Here is a 22,622-nt window from a genome sequence, read left to right on the forward strand (position 1 = left end):
TGAATGTGTTGTTTTGCAAAAGATACTGTTTGGTCTTTTCTTTTCTTCCAGAAGCATTTGGGGGAATATGTAGAGATTGAAATACTCAAACAAGGACAATATGAAAGGACAATATGAAAGGACACTATGAAAGGAGAATATGAAGGGAAAGGAGGAGATGGAACAAGGAAGGTGTGGAAATGTTCCAATTCCATAATCGAAGATGCATTAGAAGTCGACACTGCTGAGGAGATGAAGTGTAGTGGACTACATTCCAGTGTCTGCAATGAAATATAGACATATTTGCATGTGTAATACATAATTTGTGTCATATTCTTTCTGTATTAATTTTTGTAGAATGATATTTGATGTTATTGGATACATGTGGGGATCTTAGATGTTTTTGTTTATTTCGTGGAAGCTTACGGACATGGAGTCTAGGCAGGGATAGAGATAATCCACAGTAGGGTCCGATGGGTCGACCAGCCTGAGAGTGGACATTTTTTGGATAGTATTTTGTTTGCTGGGGCTTTCATGTGTATTTAATGGCATCATAGTTTCAAATGCATTGATAAAGATTTATGAATTGATCTGGAGTACCTAGGTGGTTGCCTGGGGCAGAGGGGCCGTGAGAGAATTTTACTGTCTTGATTGATGGATGGATATTTGGAAAGAAGGATGCCAGACAGGTTTTTCGCTCTCACACTTCATAAAGATTTGTTCATATTTCATAGTAATGTATTCACACTTCATAAAGATTTGTTCATATTTAATAGAAAGGTATTTACACTCCAGAGAAAAGTGTTTTGGGTTTATTGTTAAAGATACTCAATAAGAGAGATTGTTACTTGTCATAATCCTATTATTTTTGTTTTCGAGAATTTTAGTTAGTCTCGAAGGGGGAAATATGTAGTGTATTAAGAATTATGACTTTGCTAATGTTTTCAAGTGGAGCCTGAGAGGATGTTTATTCAGTTTCAGAGGGAGTTGTTTTAGGGTGACGCCCCATAGAACAGCGGGAGTGTGTGTTGTAGACAGGGGATTGGACAGTAGAGGGAGCCACCCATATTTTGGGGAATATTATAAGTACTGGGTTTGAACAAAGAACATTAGAGCGGACATTGTAATTTGGAAAACACTGCTCTCCGGGTGATCATGACATCTGTAAACTTATGCTGAAATCTTGTGATATGAATAAAACTTATGATCAAAGTTCAGTATAAGCGGACTCCTTTGTTTAACAGCATAATTAGCAACATTGACTCGACACTACACAGCCTTATTCTAAAATGGATTAAATTGTTTTGTTTTTTCTCATCAATCTACACACAATACCCCATAATGACAAAGCAAAAACAGGTTTTTAGAAATTGTAGCAAATTTATTAAAAAAAAACGGAAATATTACATTTACATAAGTATTCAGACCCTTTACACAATACTTTGTTGATGCACCTTTGGCAGAGATTACAGCCTCGAATCTTCTTGGGTATGATGCTACAAGTTTAGCACAACTGTATTTGGGGAGTTTCTCCCATTCTTCTCTGCAGATCCTCTCAAGCTCTGTCAGGTTGGATGGGGAACGTCGCAGCACAGCTATTTTCAGGTCTCTCCACAGATGTTTGATCAGGTTCAAGTCCGGGCTCTGGCTGGGCCACTCAAGGACATTCAGAGGCTTGTCCCGAAGCCACTCCTGCGTTGTCTTGGCTGTATGCTTAGGGTCATTGTCCTGTTGGAAGGTGAACCTTCGCCCCAGTCTGAGGTCCTGAGCGCTACGGACAATTCCTTCGACCTCATGGCTTGGTTTTTGTTCTGACATGCACTGTCAACGGTGGGACCTTTTATACAGTTGCAAAAATTTGCTGAAACCTGTTTCGCTTTGTCATTATGGGGTATTGTGTGTGGATTGATGAGAAATAAATCATATGTAATCCATTTTAGAATAAGGCTGTAACGTTACAAAATGTGGAAAAGGTCAAGGGGTCTGAATACTTTCCGAATGCGCTATATATTGAGTTAATAAAGCTGCATACAAACATGGTCTCTTTCGTGAGTAAGGCAGCTCCAAAATGCAGGTGTTTCAACCTAGCTCAGTGCTTTCTTTGGTGGAGGGGTAGCCAGCGGAAAATACAGAGCATATGCGTTGGTAATCTTCTCTAATTGCGCAGTGATTGGTTCAGTGTTCTGTCACTCATGGAGACACTACCTCACCGCAGAATCTACAGGGTGAGCTAGGCAATTCAAGCCCCCTTGGGTGCTGCCATAGATTTACATTCAAAGTCCCCGTCCAAGAAGGCTCAAGGTCATTGGCCACAGATAAAATGAGGTCAAATCATGTTATATCTACCGTAGTGTTGATTGAACTGATCATGTCAACATAATACTTTCACAATCTTAGCTAGCAAGCTAGACAAGCAGTCATCATCATGAATCACGTTGACAATCTACTGGCAAATCCTTTTCAATTATTTTTATATGAAGATAAATTATAGATAAAACGACAAATCGGAAAACGCAAATTCAACAATGAGTGGTTTGGAAGGAATCAGTGGCTAACTGCAAGCGTTGCAAAGCCATCAAAATTTTTTTCCCCCTGCCTGCTATTCGGTGGAGAGGGTGTGTGGTCCAAGTCTGGGTTTAAGGATTTAAAACATCTTTCTCTTTTCCAGGCTTAAAAGGTTATAAACATTCACACACAACACCATGGGCCAGAAAAGGTTGGATACATTGGCCATGCTGTCAATTCAGCATGATTTCTGCCGCTTTCAAAACAACTGGAAACTCGTAATTGGGAAATCTCAGACTTCAGTGAGTTCAAGACAACTGGGAACTCCGAAAAATACGAGCTCCGACTGGGAAAATACGTTTTGAATGGTCATCCAAATCGGAATTCGAAGTCGGGAACTCTGGCCTCTTTCTAGAGCTGCGACTTAAAGATCACTGACATCATGATTTGACCTTGTTTTTTTCAGAGTTCCCAGATGTCATGAAAGCACCATAAATCCAGAGAATGACAGACTTTGATGAGAAAGTTTGATGACAAAATTTGCCCACAAGAAGGACCGCCGTGCCACCTTCCTGTTCAAGTGAGCACAACAATGGTGAATCCTAAAATGTGTTGAATGCTGCTCCATAAATGATTTAATATGCAAGGGATATTTGTATACTGTAGCTAAGAAAGTAATACTAAGTGTATGTTGTGTAGTAAGCTGTTAGTAGCCCATTTGCCTCACCCTAATAATTTGGTCCCTCTCCCCCTCAGAATTTAGCCTACTGTTCTGACTTAGAGGTGCACATGTAACCTATAGCCTGTTTTATAGAAATGTCATCATTGAATATTGTAAGAGCTTTCATTGCCTGCTTATTTGTCCTAGTTATTTATTATTCGGTTCTGACTTGGTGTACAGGGAGAAAACTGTAAGAATGGCTCATGTTCTGAATTCTGTCGCTGTACATTTAAAAAGTGCTGAACAAATAGTTATATAGACGACGTCCCTCATAACTCACTCATTATTGTTATTATTTTTTAACAAGGCAAGTCAGTTAAGAACAAATGCTTATTTACAATGAAGGCCTACCCAAACCCGGACGACGCCCTATGGGACTCCCAATCAAGGCCGGATTGTGATACAGCCTGGAATCAAACCAGGGTCTGTAGTGACGCCCCTAGCACTGAGATGCAGTGCCTTAGACTACTGCGCCACTCGGGAGCCCGATTATGCCTTAGACCGCTGCGCCACTCAGGAGCCCGATTATGTCATAATCGAAATTACTGCTTGCCTCTTATCCACTCATCGTCCCCTTATGCCATAGTTTGTACATTTCAATTGTTATAGGCCTATTGCTTATATAGGTCTATCTCATTAGTACTGTATCTTATTCATAATTTTAGGCAATGTTGTAATGATTTAATTGGTTTGCTTACTTTGTGTGTTTTAATTAGGTCATGTGATTTTCTTCATGAGGAGGGGATACTATATAATGTTGTTGGGTCTGTAACCATGTTTGCTAGTGACAGTCTCTTCCCATTCAAATATTTATTTTCAACAAAAAGTTCAGTAATTTAACCCATGTAATTCCAGTTGATATTGCGAGGATTGTTTTGTTTGCGCAATGCGCTGTCTGTGCGTCGGTAAATTGTTTATAAAAGTGGATCATATTTTCCTTCCCTTTTAGACCACATAGGCCTAATCAAATACTTCAAATGGTAGGCTAACTGCGACTCTCTATTTCTCTCTCTGTGGTGACTTAAAGAAGAGTAAAGTTAAGGCCTCAACATCTTGCTGAATTTTCTGTACTAACATCTTTCAGAATTTATGTTGGTCCATTTTGAAAGTGCTGAACGAATAGGCCTACCTCGTCGCAGCACGTTTGCATGCACTTGCTTACACTTAGAGCTAAGTGTTAATGATATAAAAACAAAGATTATGAATTTACTCAACATAAATGTAATAATGTTAGTGTATGGTTCAAAACTCAAAACTCATGTTGGCGTTCATTATCATTGAAGGAGAATTCGGTTCTTATCGACTTACACAAATCCACAAGGAGTCAGTGGTTTTTAAAAAAGGCAGTAAATGAGTCTGAACTGTTTCGCTGCCAGACGAGGCTCCGCTGATAGCCAGGTGTAGCCATGGTAAGGATTCACTCCATGGTGCTGAAAGGAAAGCTCCGCTGTCTGGACAGCTTTATGTAGGCCTTAACAGTTTGTGGGCACCGTTTGTCACCGTTATAGTGCAATTAATGTATTGTTTAGTGTTATGTTGTGTAGTGGCTTTGCTGGGATGCATCTAAAACAAAGTTTGCCCCACCAAGATTTACATGTTAAAATCGCCACTGCTCTAGTGGTGTTAGAAAGCTTATCAAACATGTCAAAATCCAAAGTCGATGCCCTGTTCGAATTAAATTTGCGGTGAGAAAAGTGGTGTCAAGTAGAGATTGACAGCAAGTTATGGGAAAGAGCAGAGAATATACATTTTGACTGTCATTTGCAAAACACTTGCGACTTCCAAGTCGCTCCAGGCAGAGACTCCGGAGCAACGGTCCGTTTTGGACAGCAGGACATGTCACCAAATACCAGGAGCGAAAACGCTTAGAAGAAAACCGTAAGCATTGCCATCGTCATAGCCAATGGTTGCTGATTTTATGTGTGACTTTATACAATTATACATAGAAGTGTCCATCACCATGCACAAACACCTGTCTCTTGAGAATTTTATTTCACAATTCCATTTCATTTTCGGAGATACAGCATGAGATAACACAATATGAATTAATTTACAAAAAGACACGAATTAGACCTATACATTTAGTGTGATGTGTGTGACTTAAGGCTCCTAATTTCTAGGAACAACCGGAGGGCATTCTCTGTGGTGGCATGAATAACCATTTGAGGTGTGATTCCTTTGACTTGAGCAATGTACTCACAGACCAGCAGTATGTTCTTAGGTTCATTCCTTTGGAGAGGGGAGACATAAGTTTAATGATTCAAAACAACCAGGTTGCTACATCATGTTGCATTCCAAATGATGATAACCCACATGTTTTTCTGGTCCCAAGGCAAGAGAGTCTGTCTTCAGACAGATGAGTTCCAATGGAATCTGTTTGATCAGTTTGTCTCTTTGTTATAACACAGTAACAACACAGTCATTATGAGGGGACTCAACAGGAACTATCTAAAATCATGTCTGGTTTTATCACACCATATGGCCGTTTCAGAGTTTTATGTTTAGCAGAAAATGCACACAGCATTTTTGGCCCAGTGAAAGTAGCTTTAACCAATCTTTAAAACTTGAAACAAAAGCTTAGTATGCATATTCAAAGATCAAGGTGTTAGAAAAGGTAAGGGATTTCTATAACAATGAGGACATATGGTACTGAGAGATTACTGGATGACTGCAGGTTAATGAACAACTCTATCGCTCACCTGTTAATTCCTGCAGAGACAGCTGGAGAGAAGGAGAATAAGTATCCTGCCTGCACTCCTTCCACTCTTTCCACTCCTTCCATGGCCAAACATGAAAATGCTCATTCAGAAGCGGCACTCCTTGTGGCCGGGGACTTTAATGCAGGAAAACTTAAATCTGTTTTACCTCATTTCAACCTGCATGTCACATGTGCAACCAGAGGGAAAAAAAAACTCTAGACCACCTTTACTCCACACACAGAGACGCATACAAAGCTCTCCGTCGCCCTCCATTTGGCAAATTTGACCATAATTCTATCATCTTGATTCCTGCTTACGAGCAGAAACTAAAGCAGGAAGTACCAGTGACTCGCTCAATACGGAAGTGGTCAGATGACGCGGATGCTACGCTACAGGACTGTTTTGCTAGCACAGACTGGAATATGTTCCGGGATTCATCCGATGGCATTCAACAGTATACCACCTCAATCATCGGCTTCATCAATAAGTGCATCAACGACGTCATCCCCACAGTGACCGTACGTACATATCCCAACCAGAAGCCATGGATTACAGGCAACATCCGCATCGAGCTAAAGGCTGGAACTGCCACTTTCAGGGAGCGGGACACTAATCCGGACGCTTATAAGAAATCCCGCTACGCCCTCAGACGAACCATCAAACAGGCAAAGCGTCAATACAGGATGAAGATTGAATCCTACTACACCGGCTCTGACACTCGTCGGATGTGGCCGGGCTTGAAAACTATTACGGACTACAAAGGGAAACCCAGCCGAGAGCTTCCCAGTGACGCAAGCCTACCAGAGGAGCTAAATGCCTTTTATGCTCACTTCAAGGCAAGCAACACTGAAGCATGCATGAGAGCACCAGCTGTTCCGGACGCCTGTGTGATAACGCTCTCTGTACCTGATGTGAGCAAGACCTTTAAACAGGTTAACATTCACAAAGCCGCGGGGCCAGACGGATTAACAGGACGTGTACTCAAAGCATGCGCAGACCAACTGGCAAGTGTCTTCACTGACATTTTCAACCTCTCCTTGACTGTAATACCTACATGTTTCAAGCAGACCACCATAGTCCCTGTGCCCAAGAAAGCGAAGGTAACCTGCCTAAATTATTACCGCCCCGTAGCACTCACATCGGTAGCCATGAAGTACTTTGAAAGGCTGGTCATGGCTCACATCAACAGCATCATCCTGGATACCCTTGACCCACTCCAATTCGCATACCGCCCCAACAGATCCACAGATGATGCAATCTCAATCGCACTCAACACTGCCCTTTCCCACCTGGACAAAAGGAACACGTATGTGAGAATGCTGTTCATTGACTACAGCTCAGTATTCAATACCATAGTGCCCAGAAATCTCATCACTAAGCTAACGACCCTGGGACTAAACACCTCCCTCTGCAACTGGATCCTGGACTTCCTGACGGGCCGCCCCCAGGTAGTAAGGGTAGGCAACAACACGTCTGCCACGCTGATTCTCAACACTGGGGCCCCTCAGGGGTGTGTGCTTAGTCCCCTCTTGTACTCCCTGTTCACCTATGACTGCGTGGCCAAACACGACTCCAACACCATCATTAAGTTTGCTGATGAAACAACAGTGGTAGGCCTGATCACTGACAATGATGAGACAGCCTATAGGGAGGAGGTCAGAGACCTGGCAGTGTGGTGCCAGGACAACAACCTCTCCCTAAAAGTGAGCAAGACAAAGGAGCTGATCGTGGACTACAGGAAAAGGCGGTCAGAACAGGCCCCCATTAACATCGACGGGGCTGTAGTGGAGCGGGTCGAGAGTTTCAAGTTCCTTGGTGTCCACATCACCAACGAACTATCATGGTCCAAACACACCAAGACAGTCGTGAAGAGGGCACGACAACACCTTTTCCCCCTCAGGAGACTGAAAAGATTTGGCGTGGGTCCCCAGATCCTCAAAAAGCTCTACAGCTGCACCATCGAGGGCATCCTGACCGGTTGCATCACCGCCTGGTATGACAACTGCTCGGCATCTGACCGTAAGGCGCTACAGAGGGTAGTGCGTACGACCCAGTACATCACTGGGGCCAAGCTTCCTGCCATCCAGGACCTACAGTGAGGGAAAAAAGTATTTGATCCCCTGCTGATTTTGTATGTTTGCCCACTGACAAAGACATGATCAGTCTATAATTTTAATGGTATGTTTATTTGAACAGTGAGAGACAGAATAACAACAACACATTCCAGAAAAACGCATGTCAAAAATGTTATACATTGATTTGCATTTTAATGAGGGAAAGAAGTATTTGACCCATCTGCAAAACATGACTTAGTACTTGGTGGCAAAACCCTTGTTGGCAATCACAGAGGTCAGTCGTTTCCTGTAGGTGGCCACCAGGTTTGCACACATCTCAGGAGGGATTTTGTCCCACTCCTCTATGCCGATCTTCTCCAAGTCATTAAGGTTTCGAGCCTGATGTTTGGCAACTCGAACCTTCAGCTCCCTCCACAGATTTTCTATGGGATTAAGGTCTGGAGACTGGCTAGGCCACTCCAGGACCTTAATGTGCTTCTTCTTGAGCCACTCCTTTGTTGCCTTGGCCGTGTGTTTTGGGTCATTGTCATGCTGGAATACCCATCCACAACCCATTTTCAATGCCCTGGCTGAGGGAAGGAGGTTCTCACCCAAAATGTGTTGGTACATGGTGCCGTCCATCGTCCCTTTGATGCGGTGAAGTTGTCCTGTCCCCTTAGCAGAAAAACACCCCCAAAGCATACTGTTTCCACCTCCATGTTTGACGGTGGGGATGGTGTTCTTGGGGTCATAGGCAGCATTCCTCCTCCTCCAAACACGAGTTGAGTTGATGCCAAAGAGCTCCATTTTGGTCTCATCTGACCACAACACTTTCACCCAGTTCTCCTCTGAATCATTCTGATGTTCATTGGCAAACTTCAGACGGGCCTGTATATGTGCTTTCTTGAGCAGGGGGACCTTGCAGGTGCTGCAGGATTTCAGTCCTTCACGGCGTAGTGTGTTACCAATTGTTTTCTTGATGACTATGGTCCCAGCTGCCTTGAGATCATTGACAAGATCCTCCCGTGTAGTTCTGGGCTGATTCCTCACCGTTTTCATGATCATTGCAACTCCACGAGTTGAGATCTTGCATGGAGCCCCAGGCCGAGGGAGATTGACAGGTATTTTGTGTTTCTTCCATTTGCGAATAATCGCACCAACTGTTGTCACCTTCTCACCAAGCTGCTTGGCGATGGTCTTGTAGCCCATTCCAGCCTTGTGTAGGTCTACAATCTTGTCCCTGACATCCTTGGAGAGCTCTTTGGTCTTGGCCATGGTGGAGAGTTTGGAATCTGATTGATTGATTGCTTCTGTGGACAGGTGTCTTTTATACAGGTAACAAACTGAGATTAGGAGCACTCCCTTTAAGAGTGTGCTCCTAATCTCAGCTCATTACCTGTATAAAAGACACCTGGGAGCCAGAAATCTTTCTGATTGAGAGGGGGTCAAATACTTATTTCCCTCATTAAAATGCAAATCAATTTATATAACATTTTTGACATGCGTTTTTCTGGATTTTTTTGTTGTTATTCTGTCTCTCACTGTTCAAATAAACCTACCATTAAAATTATAGACTGATAATTTCTTTGTCAGTGGGCAAACGTACAAAATCAGCAGGGGATCAAATACTTTTTTCCCTCACTGTATATACTAGGCGGTGGCAGAGGAAAGCCCAAAACATTGTCAAAGACTCCAGTCTCCCAAGTCATAGACTCTTCTCTCTGCTACCGCACGGCAAGCGCCAAGTCTAGGACCAAAAGGCTGCTGAACAATTAATCAAATGGCCACCCGGACTATTTACATTGAGAACATTTTTACACTGCTGCTACCCTCTGTCTATTATCTATGTATAGTCACTTTACCCCTACCTACATGTACAAATTACCTCGACTAACCTGTACCCCCGCACATTGACTCGGTACCGGTACCCCCTGTATATAGCCTCGTTATTGTTATTTTATTGTGTTACATTATTTGATTTTTTTACTTTAGTTTCTTAACTCTTTCTTGAACTGCATTGTTGGTTAAGGGCTTGTAAGTAAGCATTTCACGGTAAGGTCTACACCTGTTGTATACGGCGCATGTGACATATAAAGTTTGATTTGATTTTATGGTTTCCCTGCAAAGTTGTGCAGCAAAGCATCAGTGATACCTGATAGGATAGCCAAAATAGCACATATTAACGCCTTCTAAAAACACATTCATCACTTCAGCAATGAGGCTGTCCTCTTATGCAATCCTGATTATAATACACCAACCCTGTTCTTTCAGAGTAGCTATGGTAACCTTTGCAGCTGATCGGGAATGGATGTTCCTGCATCACAGAGGAAATGCACTCAACTTTGGTTACACAACAAGAAACGGTCAGGAGAAATATAGTAGTGACAAATAATAACACTCCCTAATATCCAGTTACAGTGAGACATTCCATGCAAAGCCTGTTCTTATCCCTGCCAAGGACACGGCTCATTGCTCTTGCCCACAGTCTGATAACATTAACGTGTGTCTAGCACACATAGCAATAAGGACCAAGGCACTATCCATGATGAACTCACACTGGCAAATCCATCTCCTTGTATATTTGTAATTGCTTGTTGAAAACAGTCAACTGTTCTTCTCTCTCCTGAGAAGTGGGGGCAAGACCAATCTGTCATCAAAATAAGAAAAAGAGACAGTTTAACGGATGAGGGCAATAGAAAAATATAATTGTCAATGATTCAGTCTATTGGCAAAACATAACCTCAGCACAAATCTGAAATGGGCACTGGGCAGTGCAAAGTAGGACCCAGCTTATTGGAAACCAGTTGAACAGTCGGTGGTTAGTCAAACGTTTCCCAGACCAGGCCAATAGTCAGTCAGTCCCACAGAAAAACACATGCTGGGAATGTCCAGCTAGAGCGCCCTGTCCCCACCAGCTTACTCTGCGCTGTTATTGACGGGGAGACGTTGTTGACTTTGTCCTAATACTTGCTTCACTGGACTCCACCAAATTAACTTTGTGAAAGAATGGTTTCTGACAGACATGAATTCCTTCCAAAGCTCATGCAAAGGGTATAGATCATTTAGGGTATTAGCAGACAGGGTGAATTGTTAGTGATTTAAGAAGTTATTATTTCAGAGTTCACATGCAGCTTAGCAAGTGGGAGCTCAGGCTTAATAAGGCTAATCCTTTTTCTTTACAGAAGTCACATCATGTTACAGTTTTTACACCAGAATATGGCACGTACAGTACCAGTCAAAGGTTTGGACACACCTACTCATTCAAGGGGTTTTCGTTATTTTTTACTATTTTCTACATTGTAGAATAATAGTGAAGACATCAAAACTATGAAATAACACATATGGAATCATGTAGTAACCAAAAAGGTGTTAAACAAATCATGATGACAGCTTTGCACACTTTTGGCATTTGCTCAACCAGCTTCACCTGGAATGCTTTTCCAACAGTCTTGAAGGAGTTCCCACAAGTGCTGAGCACTTGTTGGCTGCTTTTCCTTCACTCGGCGATCTGACTCATCCCAAACCATCTCAATTGGGTTGAGGTCGGGTGATTGTGGAGGCCAGATCATCTGATGCAGCACCCCATCACTCTCCTTATTGGTCAAATAGCCCTTACGACAGAGCCTGGATTCGAACCAGGATCTCTAGTGGCACAGCTGTGTAGGTGAGATCAGTCATATTAGAAGCGTGATCTGGGACAAAAGTACAACATTCATCGCCAATGATTGCACAAGTCCCCCCTTGACCTGCCGAAAGATAGTCAAGAGCCTCTCAGTTTTGCAGAGCCAATTTATGCAATTCTTTTAGCATTTCCAATTTTCTCTACGTCTCTAGAGATCTCCCGAATTTGGTCTAGGGCACATGCATATTGACTTTCCCAGGGAAGAGAGAGAACATGTCATAACAGTTTCACACCAACCTTGATAAGAACAAGATTGTGGCAAGGTTAGCCCAAGCTACAATCTAGTGTCTCTCCTCACAATATAGGGGCATAGCTCTGTCTCTAGAAGCTTCGCCTTTCCAAATCATAATTATAACTATTGATAAATTATCCAACCCAAATTCAGAATGACAGTCCTTAGTGCTTCACGTTGGTTCTATCACGTTTTAATTTAATTTAAGACCCTCAACTTAGCACACAAAATGTACATTTACATTGACATACAGTATCTTCATCTTATTTTTCTAGCATTAACCTTTCTCATCACTTGTGGTAATGACAGATTGATATCTCAATGCATTCTTAGTCTAAATTACTATATATTTCGCAGTGTGCAGACCTCCACAATCAACCTGTTATCCCAAATAAACAATTTTGGATAAGCCTAAATCAATTAAGGGCACGGTTGACCACCCCCCTCCCTCCCGGTACTCATCCTACTGGCGTTTCTTCATGTTCTTCTTCAGATAGTGTTTCAGTTCGTTCTTTTAATGGCACATGTTCAAAGTGGAGGGCCCTTTATAATGTCTCTCACCTGAGCTGCCACTGTCCTTTACAGTCCATTATGTCTTGTCCATTTTCCTACCAGTACACCAGTAGCATGAGAGTTTGGATGGGATCTCTCTCCATGCTCACTCCACGTGGACTCATGTCACACTCCTGAGAGAAAAGGCATGAGAGAAAAGGCAGTTGATAGCTTCGACTGGATGCTGTGTACAGGTTGCTGGCTAGGACTCAGGTCTCAAGGTAGAAGTGGTGAAGGACCATATTGAACGCCATTTTCGCCATTACTTCAGCCGGTTAAGAGGGGTTGAGGTTTACACTGTTCTTGGTCAAATGATCCCTTCCATGCATCTAGATACTATCTGTGGTCACCTTCGCCATAACCTTGAGAAAGGACAGACCAGAACAACAGTTTAGTTTAGGGCATTTCTGATTCAGGAAATCCAGACAAATGATTTACTGTAAGACAAATTATTACTACTACCAATATTCTTAATACAGATTTCTAAAACAAATGTCAAAGAGAATAACAACACACAGTTGAAACCATTTGTTTCCTCCAAATTGGCTTATACTCCCCTATCATCTTGGCGATCTCACTGCAGAGTTACAGATCAGGGAGTTAGAGGGCCAATCCTTAGGGAGAAATCCCGACCATCCAGCAGACCCAATCTGGTGAGATTTGTTATTAAAGCAAGGCAAAAACAAAGAAAAGAAAACAACAACAGCAATACACATATCACTTGATGTGGGGAAAACTTCAATCCATTTGGAGTAACTGTCAACCAATACCAACATATATTTTTTCAACAACAGTCAGGCATATGAAGACAATAAATGTGCATATTTACCAAAGGGCCCCAGGGGACTGGTAATTCCCCCTTTGGACACATTACTCACATCGTGAGCATGTTTGAGTTCAGTGTGCAAGTTGTATATTACTATTATTATTTATATTGTTAGTAACCCATCATACTCAATATGGCTCCCGAGTGGCGCAGCGGTCTAAGGCACTGCGTCTCAGTGCTAAAGGTGTCACTACAGACCCTGGTTCGATTCCAGGTTGTATCACAATCCAGCTGTGATTGGGAGTCCCATAGGGCGGTGCACAATTTGGCCAGGGTAGGCCGTCATTGTAAAGAAGAATTTGTTCTTAACTGACTTGCCAGGTTAAATAAAAATATTATGTTACTTTATACTTGTCTTCACCAATTCCTCCTTTAGACTTGTGTTCTATTCATACAGGGGTTTAGATATTTACACTATTTGTTCTATTTAACAGCATATTCGGAAAATTACTCTCTTCTTTCATATCGCCATACAGAATCGCTTTCTAACGTTATAAATCTTTAGGTTTTCACCTCCACACCGCAGAAACGACCACAGCACAGCAGCCCGAGAGATACACATATCATGTTCTAAAGGAAATCTCAGTGTCCTGGGGCATCAATGAACATTGTTACAGCCCTTACCCATCTCAACTGTTACCCTCTCTCGAGGAAAATCCATTAAGATTTCCCAATGCTGTTAGTTTGTGTATGTAGTGCAGACGACTGACTACTTGTATTACAAATTTATACAATATCAGAGCTTGCAATATTGGGTTACATGAGCTTATGCGGCCCATCCCCCCTCCAGACAGGCATGATTCTGCACTTTGAGTTTAATGGGTGAGTCACAATATCTATCAATTTAACCACTTTTGCAGTAAAATATTTTTACCCAACCATCCATTTCATAAATGGGAGACATAAGAGATGTCAAAAAACATTGTTGTGTTTTGTTCTACCTCAGGTAGGGGTATCTCAAAAACAAAAGCCCTTTTTGAGGATTGGCCACTATCCCTAAAGGCATAATCAGCTGTCTGCAACTTTTGCTTAGCTCTCAAAATCCCCCAATTCCTACGCTGTGTTTTAATGTTTAGAAAGGTCATTAACCATCGCTTGCAAAATGGTTTTCTAAACTTATGCTGATATTCCCCTTATCTTTCATATCAGCAAGAAAGATCTTTCAAATACAAAAGATACACTGTAGCAGTTTTGCACAGATCCATATCCTGTGTGTGCCTCCAGTTGACGAACTACACTTCCTCCCCAGTTACGCTTACACACAGGTGTTTAGAGCACGCTAGATAGCTAATTAGCACAGGTGGCCGCCTATGTCTTCGGTCTATCTTCTGTAAACAAGCGCTGTAACATGGCGATATGGCTGTGTGGGAACCCTAACCCTATAAAAGGTGTATAGTAATTTAACTTTCTTTTTGTTTGTTTATTTCTCGCCGATATAAAATATATGTTCCTTATGTTTCCAAAACCGTACCGCAAGCGATCCATTTTAACGTTCAGAACAAGCATCGGGGCTCTTATCAAAACTTCCCCGGCCAGAAGATACTATCCTCAATAGGCGCTAAAGGTAATTAGCATCTATGAATGGGTTAAACTTTTGCTTTGCTCTGACAGAGAGGAAGAGGCGAAGCGAAAGGTTTCACTCTCGCCAAAATCTGTCCAAAATAAGCCCAATGCGTTTTTATGGGTTTATTTTGGACCTAAGTTTGTTGTCTGCCTTCCCGCATTTAGGACAACAACTCCCATTGTTAGGGTGGCGACATTAGCACAGGGGTGTCAAACTCATTCCACGGAGGGCCGAGTATCTGCAAGTTTTTCTTTTTTTTCCTTTCAATTAAGACCTAGACAATCAGGTGAGGGGAAACGAATTAGTGACCTTAATTCATCAATCAAGTACAAGGGTGGAGCTAAAAACCGCAGACACTCGACCCTCCGTGGAATGAGTTTGACACGTGCATTAGCATCTCGTCATTATATACAAATCTCTGTCTCTGACCATTTTTCACGCTTCCGAGTTGCGAGACTGCCCGCCCCCCCGTTTGACTAATGTTAGCTAGCTAGCTAACAGTTATCTAGCCAGTTAGTGTTTTTTGGAAGATATAGATATAAAGCTTGCTTACAAAAGACAAATCAAAATACAGCTTGATATGTACACTACCAGTCAAAAGTTTGGACACACCTACTGATTCAAGAGATTTTCTTTATTTTTTACTATTTTCTACATTGTAGAATATTAGTGAAGACATCAAAACTATGAAATAACACATGTGGAATCATGTGGTAACCAAAAAAGTGAATTTGAGATTCTTCAAATAGCCCCCCTTTGCCTTGATGACAGCTTTGCACACTCTTGGCATTCTCTCAACCAGCTTCATGAGGTAGTCACCTGGAATGCATTTCAATTAACAGGTGTGCCTTCTTAAAAATTAATTTGTGGAATTATTTTCCTTCTTAATGCGTTTGAGCCAATCAGTTGTGTTGTGACAAGGTAGGGGGGGTATACAGAAGATAGCCCTATTTCGTAAAAGACCAAGTCCATATTATGGCAAGAACAGCTCAAATAAGCAAAGAGAAACGACAGTCCATCATGACTTTAAGACATGAAGGACAGTCAATACGGAACATTTCAAGAACTTTGAAAGTTTCTTCAAGTGCAGTTGCAAAAACCATCAAGCGCTATGATGAAACTAGCTCTCATGAGGACCACCACAGGAATGGAAGACCCAGAGTTACCTCTGCTTCAGAGGACAAGTTCATTACAGTTACCAGTCTAAGAAATTGCAGCTCAAATAAATGCTTTGCAGAGTTCAAGTCACAGACACATCTCAACATCAACTGTTCAGAGGGGACTGTGTGAATCGAATTGCTGCAAAGAAACTACTACTAAAGGACACCGATAATAATAAGAGATCTGCTTGGGCCCAAAAACACGAGCAATGGACATTAGACCGGTAGAAATGTGTCCTTTGGTCTGGAGTCCAAATTTGAGATTTTTGGTTCCAACTGCCGTGTCTTTGTGAGATGCGGTGTGGGTGAACGGATGATCTCTGCATGTGTAGTTCCCGCCGTAAAGCATGGAGGAGGAGGTGTTATGGGGTGGGGGTGCTTTGCTGGTGACACTGTCTGTGATTTATTTAGAATTCAAGGCACATTCTGCAGCGATACGCCATCCCATCTGGTTTGGGCTTAGTGGGACTATCATTTGTTTTTCAACAGGACAATGACCCAACACACCTCCAGGATGTGTAAGGGCTATTTTACCAAGAAGGAGAGTGATGGACTGCTGCATCAGATGACCTGGCCTACACAATCCCCCGACCTCAACCCAATTGAGATAGTTTGTGATGAGTCGGATGGCAGAGTAAAGGAAAAGGAGCCAACAAGTGCTCAGCATATTTGGGAACACCTTCAATACTATTGGAAACGCATTCCAGGTGTAGCTGGTTGAGAGAATGCCAAGTGTGTGCAAAGCTGTCATCAAGGCAAAGGTTGGCTATTTGAGGAATCTCAAATATAAAATATATTTTGATTTGTTTAACACTTTTTTGGTTACTACATGATTCCATGTGTGTTATTTCATAGTTTTGATGTCTTCACTATTATTCTACAATGTAGAAAATAGTAAAAATTAAGAAAAACCCTTGAATGAGTAGGTGTGTCCAAACTTTTGACTGGTGCTGTACATATTACTTTAGTAAACTAGCTAAGTTAATGGTGCATTAGAGATGTCGATGATGAGTATGATAGATCTCCTTTCTAACACCCAGGAAGCTCAGATTCAAACTCTCATTAAAGACAGCTCTGCAAGCATTATGTCAAAATACGTTAGTTACTGTCAAAGTTGCGTCAATTCAAATCTGGCATTAGGAACAAAAGAGGTCAACACGACTTCTAAGATATACTAGTTATTTTAATTAATGCAAAAACCTTCAATGGTAAATATGATGTTTCGTATATACGGGCTCTTTGAAATACCTCGCAGGGCACTTCAGAGAACTAATCCATTGTTCTAGGATCTTGCTCAAATACTCTGACAGAGAGAGTTTCCCACCTCTCTGCTGGCCAATCAGAGTAAAGACTTGAGCGTGGTTTAGACTTACTCAGCCTATCCGTTGATGCACCCCTGTTGCCAGGCATATGTCCATATCATAACAACCTGTCATAGTGAGAAGAGCCAGCTCCCTTAGACACCATTCTTACGTCCAAGGAAGGTTCACAGATCACAAAGAACCAGTATATTCCAGTATCTGGAGACAAAATCCTTATCTCATTTTACCCCCTAAAACAGCTCTTCACATCAATCACAGCTTGCCAGGTGTCACAACCTACATTAGCCCAGTCAAGAATGCATTCTTTCTGAGTTAGTCATCCCATCAATTTAGGAGAATAATAAATCCCCAATATTACTCACCAAATATAGAGTTTAGCTGAGCAACTATCTTAATTTACTCCCATTACGGACGGTATGTACTTCCAAAAAAGGTCTAAATGAAAATCTAAAAGTAACTAAACAAAATGCCTATTTGGCACCTCCAATCAAATCAGTCATTATTCCCACGCACAGGTCGGAAGTCTACAACAGCTCAGTACATTGGAAGTGCCAAATAGGTTTTTTTCGGTTGCTTGTACATCACCTGAAGCATGTGCATAAAATAACAACGCATGCAGAAGACGCATGCATACTTACTCGTGCACGCGTTTACATGGTTCTGCGCATGCTTCAGGTAATAGAAATCTGAACGCACTACCAGCGCTTTGAAAAGTTGACGTAATTATACTTTCCTGTGGATATATTGTCTCACATTCCTACCTGCAAAAGGACGAATCGCACAGATAACCGGTCAAGTAAATTCTAATTTAATTTAATTCAACATTCTGGCTTGTAGACGTCGTGAGAGGAAACTTTCCTGATCCAAACGCTCATGTATGGGCGACATTAAATCCAATGCAATTCAACATTGGGTACCCAGGCTATCTGTGTGAATGCATTGCGTTCATCTGCAATATCTGCAGTTCTATATCGTGGAGCTCCGCCCCATAGGGGAGCTCTGCTCCTAGTGGTTTACCCTCTGCCCTAAGGCAGCAACAGCCTGAAGCAAAATTATGCACACACCTGCAGCCAATGGGAGCACAGGTGTCCCTATAAGAGGGGACGCTTCCCCTCAATCAGCCTCCCATTATCTTCAGCGACTGGACGACTAGACTGAAGAAGCCAAGAAGTAAGAAGACTCAGGAAGAAATCGCCGTCGATGAGCCAGCCATCGACGTCTTCTAAAATGAGCACGCCAGGAAATTTTCCACCCCCAAAAGCCCTTTTCAGGGCTCAGTGCCGATGCTCCTCCATGGCATCTGCGGACCCCCACGACCTTTGTTTCGTGTGTTTGGGGCCGCAGCATGCCAAGGAAGGGACCGGCAATCCCCTAATTGCGCCTCCTGCGCCCTCCTTCCTATGAAGGAGAGGAAGCAGCGTTGGGCGTTTTTTAGGGAGGATATCCCCCTAGAGGATGTACTGTCTCTTCTCGCCTCTGCTTCAGAGGCGTCGACGGACAGTGCTGACTCAGGGGAGGACAAGGAGAGAGACGCAGAGATGGATGTTCCAATGGAACAATCCGACCCTCTGGCGCCAACCTTCAAGACCCCCTTCCCTATGGGGAGTGTGAGATCTGAAGGCTCCTTGTGCGATGACGACACGGGCTCTGTTGCGTCAGCAGCCCTGTCCTTCGCAGCGGCCTCTCTGCGTTCGGACTTCCCCGAACTCATTGAGAGAGCCGCCAACCGACTAGAGATAGCGCTGCCCCCTGCTCCCCCCCTGTGGAGGTCGACATGATGGAGGGCGGCCCCTACTCTAGACCGAGGAAGGCAGCTGAGCCGATGGCTCCTGCTATGCCTTCCCTCGGGAAATATGTTGAGGGCTCGTGGTATACACCCCTTGCGGCGCGTTCGCCGGCCAAGGTGTACACCCCATTCACGAGAGTGGCTGGACGTGAGTGGGCTGCTAAGGGAATCCCTAGGCTCGAGAGCGCCATGGCGGCGTATCTAGTGCCGGGTTCGAGTCCCTGGGCGGCCTCCAAGAAAGCCACCTTGCCAGCACAAAAAGACAGACTCACAGCACAGCTGGCTGAGAAGTCTTTTACACTGGGAGCCCAGGCTGTGTCAGCGGCTAACAACATTGCCCTCCTCGCGGCCTCCCTATCCCGTCTAACAACGGGTAGGTCTGGAGTTGACCAGCGAGGAGATTGAAGAGGCGTCCAGGATTTCTGGCGCTATTCTTCATTTGACACAGGCGTCAGCGATATGGAGGCCGGTCCATGGCCACCTCGGTGGTCATGGAACGTCACCTCTGGCTGTCAATGACAGCCATGAAGGAGACGGACAGAGCCTCGCTACTAAACGCTCCCGTCTCTAGCGAGGGCCTCTTTGGGGTCGCCGTTAAGGAGGCGACGAGGCAGCTTTGGTAAGCTGGACGAGGAGAGAAAGCACCTGGCTAAACACCTGCCATTGGCAGGCAAGTTTAGCAGGGCCTCAACTAACCCGTCAACCTCCAACGCCCCCAGTAGAACTACAGGGAGGCGACAGGCCAGGCGACAGGCGCCTACCACCGACAGCAGGCGAGCGGGCTCGGCCCCTCCAGCGACGAGGATGGTGGCGACGATTCCGCCCGGCGAGAGAGGTCGTCACAAAACCGTCCTGGCAACACCAGAAGGTCAGCCAGAAAGCGACCGGCGTCAATGACGGGGACGAGGGGGAGAGGACGGATGACGGCTCGGCGCAAGACGCGACAGAGCCCACTGTTCCCCCCACCCTACTGTTCAGGGCATGGAGGGAAATGTTTATTGTTGTTGTGTGAATAAAGAGCTGGCTCTCACTGACATTGTCACAAAAGGGCCTGTCTTCCATGACACATTGCAGAGTACTTCACGTCCTATGAATTTCTCTCACCATCCTGAGTGTAGCTCAACCCACCAAGGGTGCGTAGTTGAATACACTCAGGAGAGGAAGGAGAAAAAGGTAGCAAGGCGTAGCCTTAGCTCACCTAATAAAGATATTTTACTACAGACTCATAGGAGCTCTGTAGTAAAGGTCTCACATAGCAGGCAGCTGTCTCAGTCTAAATATGACATGATGACGCAGCCGCTAACTGGGAATGACGCCTTGCTTCAGGCTAACGCCTCAGCCAGCGCAGTTCAGACCCGTGCGACGTTCACGGAGGGCCGGAATACTAGAGTTACAGGTGTAACCAATGTATGGGCGCCCCCGGTTAATTCAGAACGTAACAATGCCCACTACTCTGAGTGCAGCTCACCACACCTAGAGTGTGCTGTTGAGCAGCCTCATGAGACCAGTAAAAAAGAGGTATTGTGGCGCCACCTTGTGGTACCAGTTAGAGACCACACTTTCCAGACTCTGTTGAGTACTGCAGTGGACGGATCTCATGGCAAGCAGCAGTCTCAGTCAGACAATGACATGATGACGCAATTGCTATCCGGGGAGGGCGCTCTGTCTCAGGTTAATACCTCAGTCAGTGCAGCTCAAAACCGTGCTGCGTTCACGGAGGGCCGGAATACTAGAGTTACAGACGTAACTGACGTATCAAGGCCTCCGATTCTCTCAGAACGAGCTGATGTTTCCTCTCCCTTTCGAGGGGGGCCCGCCTTGGGCTATTCCACCAACCCAGTGCTGGGGAATAGCGGCGGCGAGGGCCATAGAGGAATACAGGTCCTTCCTACTGGATGCACCACAGCTTCGTGCGCGCCCGCTTTCTCTGCATTGCTGGCAGTGGCAACGAAGCTGTACCCTCTCACGCTGGCTAGAACAGACGTTGCAGAAGGGTTATGCCCTCCAATTCCATCGAACCCCACCCCCGTTCAGGGGAGTGGTGGAGACGGTGATGAAAACGCCAGACAAAGTGGCCGCTCTGATGTCAGAGATTACGGAACTTTTGGTGAAGGAGGCGGTCACAGTAGTTCCCCGGGAGCAAAGGAACAAAGGGCTATATTCGCCTTATTTCCTAGTGCCCAAAAAGACGGGGGGAGTGAGGCCGATTTTGGATTTACACACTCTCAACGAGAGCATAACCAAACGACCCTTCCGAATGCTGGCGACAAAACGTCTACTGGAATGTGTCCAGAAAGGGAGACTTTTGTACAAGCATAGACCTAAAGGACGCGTACTTCCATGTGCCGATACAATCGCGTCACAGGAAGTTTCTGCGGGTTCGCCTTTCAAGGGGTGGCGTACGAGTTCACGAGGATGCCATTCAGGTACGCCCTGGCACCTCGAACGTTTTCCAAATGTGTGGAGGCGGCATTGGAGCCGCTGCGTCGTCAAGGGATAAGGCTATTAGCCTACCTAGACGACCTGCTGGTTCTCGCCCGTCAGCAGAGCTGGCGTTCACTCACACAACACAGACAGTGATTCATCTCACGCGTCTGGGGTTCGCTGTGAATTGGAAAAAGAGCGCACCCTGGCCCAGTCATCAGATTGTCTACCTGGGGCTACAGCTAGACACTGTAATGATGAGGGCTCGAATTTCGGACCCTCGAAGGGTAGCATTGTTGCTAGCCCTGAGGAAGTGTCGTCCGAATCACACAGTGACGGCGCTGTCGATCATGTCACTTTTGGGTCTCATGTCGTCAGCCCACTCTGTGGTCCCGCTGGGACTTCTGCACATGCGCAGAATACAGCGATGGTTCGCCCAACTAAGACTAGACCCAGTGCGTCAACGTCATCGGTTGGTGGTGGTTCCTCTCTCGCTAAGAGCAGACCTGGACTATTGGAGGAATCCGAGCGTTCTCACGCACGGAGTCCCGATGGGCAAGGTGTCATCCTACATTCCAGTATTTACAGATGCTTCTCTGACTGGATGGGGAGGGACATGTCAGACTCAAGCGATAGGAGGTGCATGGCCTCAATCAGGTCGTCACATAAACCTCTTGGAGTTGGAAACGGTTCGACTGGTTCTGACCCACTTCGCGCCTACCCTTCGGGGTCGCGATGTGCTGGTCTGGTCAGACAACCGGACCACAGTAGCTCACATAAATCGCCAGGGGGGGGTCAGGTCACCTGCCCTCCACAGGGCGGCAGAGGAATTGTGGCTGTGGGCTCACAAGCACCTTCGCTCGTTGAGAGCAGCACACATTCCGGGCTACTTGAACGTAGGAGCAGACCTCATGTCAAGAGGGGGTCCTCGAGACGACGAGTGGTGTCTGCATCCGGACATTGTTCTCCAAATTTGGGAACAGTTCGGGAGAGCCGAGGTGGATCTGTTCGCGTCACACGTGAACGCGCAATGTCCCCTATGGTTTTCTCTGAGGGAACAGGACGAGCCACCACTGGGAAGAGACGCATTCGCGCACTACCCATGGCCGAAAGTTC

At 44.6% G+C, this 22,622-nt stretch overlaps 1 pseudogene; it reads right to left on the reverse strand.

Annotated features, from left to right (window-relative positions):
- Positions 1–5,286: 5,286 nt before the first annotated feature.
- On the reverse strand, positions 5,287–12,783 carry LOC121548724 (annotated as a pseudogene).
- Positions 12,784–22,622: the final 9,839 nt, after the last annotated feature.

Source organism: Coregonus clupeaformis, chromosome 33, assembly GCF_020615455.1.
Source record: "Coregonus clupeaformis isolate EN_2021a chromosome 33, ASM2061545v1, whole genome shotgun sequence".
NCBI classification, from domain to species: Eukaryota; Metazoa; Chordata; class Actinopteri; order Salmoniformes; family Salmonidae; genus Coregonus; species Coregonus clupeaformis.